Below are 4087 nucleotides of genomic sequence, written 5' to 3'. Positions count from 1 at the left end.
TTTCCCTATGATAATTCATAGGACACCTACTACATCTGGTAATTCCTATAAAGTCTAAGAATGTTTGCCTGTCTCTACAGAACCTTTAGATCTTTCAGATTTGGCTCTTCCTTTTTAAAAAGCTGTTTTTTGAAATTTTAGGGATTATTCAGCCTGATTTGTGCAGATACTGTATAAAACATATGAAGAGAGAAAGAGCAAGCAGGTCAAAAGCATCATGGAGCCAGCAAACAGGGCCTTCTAACAGGGTTAGCAGTTTGCAGGCATTTGCTGGGGGCAAGAGGAGGAAGGAGAAGAGAAGCCAGGCACCAGATCTTTCTCAGGGAAGGTAAGTGATCCAGCTGCCTGTGCCTTTGGTTTTGCTGAGTGTTTGTTTGGTGGTGTGTGTCTGGGGCATGTGCTCTGAGTAGCTAGGAGTGATTGCTGACTGCTGTGTGATTCCTGCCTGGGCCTGACAGAAGCCCTAACAAAGGGGCTGAGTCAGCTCAGGCCCAGAAGGGCATAAAAGGAGACTCCCTACATGACCAGGAAGCCAGCAAACAGAGACTGCAAATAGGGTAAGCAGGTTTCAGGCAGTTTGCAGGCCAGTTCCTAGACCAGTTCATGGGTAGTAGCATAGCTTATTACCATACAATGGTGGGGATGCATCATCCCCAGTAGCTTCCCACCTTGGCACCAGATGGTGCTGCCCCCAGCTTGCAGCACTGAGGCCTTCACCCAGATGGAACCCATGGTTCCAGCCTCCACTCACATGAAGCCCCTGGCTCCAGGCTGTGGGGGCTGTCTGGCATGGCTGCCAGCAACTGGGAATGGGAGCAAGGTCACCCCCCCGCCCCGTGGAGTATGTTCCTTAGTGAGGTCCCTGGAGTCCCAGGTAACTGAGCTTCAGGCCCAAGTAAGCAGGCTTTGTGCCATCAGGGCCCACAAGCAGGAGACTGATGACTACTACAGTCAGGCTCTTCTTCTGAAGAACAAAGAGAAAAGAGCCCAGATGCCCAGCTACATGAAAATGGACAAGAGGAAGATCGACTGGGAGTCCCATCCAAGGGATGCTTGGAAGATGGTTGTCTTGGGTCCCATTCGTCCCTTGGAACTGAGCAAGAGGTATGCACCTCTCACACCACCAGCAGAGACATCAGCAGAATGGAATCACCAGTTTTGGATGAAGGGAGGCAGCTAGGTGCCACCCCTAAGAAGAGACATGGGGTGGCCATGGTGGGTGACTCTTTCCTGAGAGAGAAAGAGGGAGTGATCTGTTACCCTGACCCCCTGGTCCAGGAGGTCTGCTGCCTCCCAGGGGCCCATATCCAGGACATAGCAGAGAGGATTCCTAAACTTGTCTGGCCCTCCAACCACTACCCCATGCTCCTCATCTATGTGGGCACAAATGACACATCTCAAAGCCATCCTGGCTGGGTCATGAGTGACTATAGGGCTGTGGAGGCTGGGCTTAAGAGGCTGGGGGTGCAGGGAGCTTTCGCCTCCATCCTCCTAGTTTCAGGCTGGGGGCCTAGGAGAGAGAGATTTATTGAAGAGGTGAACCAAAGGTTCCAGCAATTTTGCTAACAAAAGGGTTTTGGCTTCCTGAACCACACTATGCACTTCAGAGACAGAAGTCTTCTGGGAAGGGACAGTATCCACCTCATGCCAAAGGGGAAGGCTCTTTTCTTGGCCAGGATGGTGAACCTCCTTGACCGGGGTTTAACCTGAGATCGCTGGGGCATGGGGGAATGAGTGCAGCAAGCCCAGGGGACAACAAAGAAACAACCATTACAACAGGAGATGACAGGAAGGATACTACAGCATGAGCTGAGAAAATGGAGCTCCTTCAACATGACAGGAAACCAAGGACCTCCAGCGGAGGCCTCAAATGCCTGTACACAAATGCCAGGAACATGGGGAACAAACAGGAGGAACTGGCCCTCCTGTTTTCCAACAGGGACTATGATACCATAGGGGTAACAGAGACCTGGTGAGACTCTACCCTCAATTGGACCATAGCTATAGAGCGCTACAACCTGCATAGGAAGGATTGCATAGGGAAAAAGGGTAGAGGTGTAGTTCTATATATAAAAGAGCAGTACACCTTGGAAGCTGAAATTGGTACTAAGGGCAGCTTGAGAGCTCTGGCTCAAGATATGGCGGGGGGGGGCGTGGTGAAAGGGACATAACTGTAGAAATATATTACAGACCTCCAAATCAAGATGAGGAGCTACATCTGGAACTCTCCAGAGAACTGGAAGAGGCTGCGAGAGCACGAGATATGGTGGTCATGGGCAACTTTAATTACCCAGGAAGAACACTTGGCCAGACCTGACTGGTTGCATAGATTCCTGACTTGTATTAATTACCTCTACCTGTCTCTAGAGGCCTGAAGATCAAGCCATATGAGGAAAGGCTGATAGATATGGGACTGTCCAGCCTAGAAAAGAGAAGACTTCAGGGGGGGATTTGGTGACAGCTTACAAATATATCAGGGGTGAGCATCAGGGGCTAGGCAAACAACCATTCACCAAAGCAGGGAAAAAACAGGAGCAAATGTCATAAACTCCTAGAAGAGGGTTTCAGACTAGATATAAGGAAACATTTCTTCATGGTTCATGTGACCAGACTCTGGAATAGACTCCCCATGGGGCTGGTGCAGGCACCTACCCTGGATATCTTCAAAAGGAGACTGGACACACAGCTCGCTGCGGTTTTTTGACTCCAGCAGTCTTTCCTGCCCAGAGCAGAAGGGCTGGGCCCGATGATCTCATGAGGTCCCTTCCAGCCCTAACCTTCTGTGAATCAAACAGTAAGGAAGGTTGATAATTGCCTTATTTAAAGAAAAAAAGAGAGAGATTTAATAATATACACATTGTTTCCCCCTACCCAGAAATCATTTACAAATTCAAATGCTACTTCTGAAGAGATTTTTTTTGGTCACAAATAGGGCTAGATTTCCAGTTCTGGAGTCTGAGATTACCTATTTATGAACACAATTGTGTGGAATGCACAAAAAAAGTACAGATAAGATGTTCTTCAATGAGTTGTACCCTCCTGAGCTGGAGAATTTGGTTTCTAATTGATGGAATTCTCCAGGAAGCAATGATTTCATTGAATGGTTTTGCCACACTGCTGAACATTATAATGGTTTAAAACAACCACACAGCAATATTATATGAGGGAATCATTTTGGAGTAGACACAATTCACTCCTTACAGCTGTCGATGGGCTAAAGCAGTCAGTCAGGAATTACTTTGTCCAAAGAGATAGAACAGTTGTTGAAAATAAGGGATTATATTATGAAAATATAAAGCACCATTGTATTGTGGGACAGATTAGAGGTGTAGATGAACTATAGCAGCTGCAGCGTTTTAGCCTTTTTGTCCAAATTTACAAGAAAGTATTTAACTTTCAGTTGGTCAGCCAGAGTAATTATTGTAGCCAAAACCAGAGAAAAATCTGATATAGCTGTGACGTAAACATTTTATACAAATTATTTGCAAGCTGAAAGAATTCTAAGCAATTTTTGTGTGGTTTATTTATTTATCTATTCATTGCTCTACATTTTCACTTAGGGGAGACATGGACCCAAAGAGTAAGGTTCACTTTGTTTAGTCTCCTGGAATTTGAAATTTCTGCCCTTGTATGTGCACTGCTACCTACAGACTGCTCACTTGCTGATAGGCTAATAACTTATCAGTGAGAACTGGATCAAAGTGAACAGCTCATTTTACACAAACCAAAAAAAAAAGAAAGGTATGAGAAAGCATACACATCCTATCACTGAATGGTATCAGGATCAGTCATTATATAAGGATTTGGATAAGCCTGCAACCTACATTTTGGAAGGAGTGAAGGTAGGCTTGAAATGCAGCCATGAAGTATCTTCAGCTGTCACTAGTCTCTCTTTACTATTGTGTTATAGTTTTGTAGAATATAAGTAAAAATAATGTACTGTATCTTCTTGAATCTAAGGCAAAGTCCCTCCCCCCAATTTTTCATACAAAGTGGTAGGGGTGAAGGCAGCACCTGTGGCTCTGACTGAGCCTGGATCAGGGTTGGGAGGGTCAGAAGCTGTGCAAAGCTGGGGGTGGTTGGTACA

At 46.1% G+C, this 4087-nt stretch overlaps 1 long non-coding RNA gene across 2 annotated transcripts in view; it reads left to right on the top strand.

Moving 5' to 3' along the window:
* The window catches only part of LOC102367774, a 12736-nt gene that overhangs the window by 8111 nt on the left and 538 nt on the right, over positions 1-4087 (top strand). For both annotated transcript variants that reach the window (XR_323856.2, XR_323855.1), the window contains exon 2: positions 142-328. This is a non-coding gene — a long non-coding RNA (uncharacterized LOC102367774). The remainder of the gene's footprint in view (positions 1-141; positions 329-4087) is intronic.

This window comes from Alligator sinensis, unplaced genomic scaffold, assembly GCF_000455745.1.
Source record: "Alligator sinensis unplaced genomic scaffold, ASM45574v1 scaffold33_1, whole genome shotgun sequence".
In the NCBI taxonomy this organism is placed as follows: Eukaryota; Metazoa; Chordata; order Crocodylia; family Alligatoridae; genus Alligator; species Alligator sinensis.
Note: the sequence above shows the minus strand (reverse complement) of the source record. Positions and strands in the feature narration are given on the sequence as shown.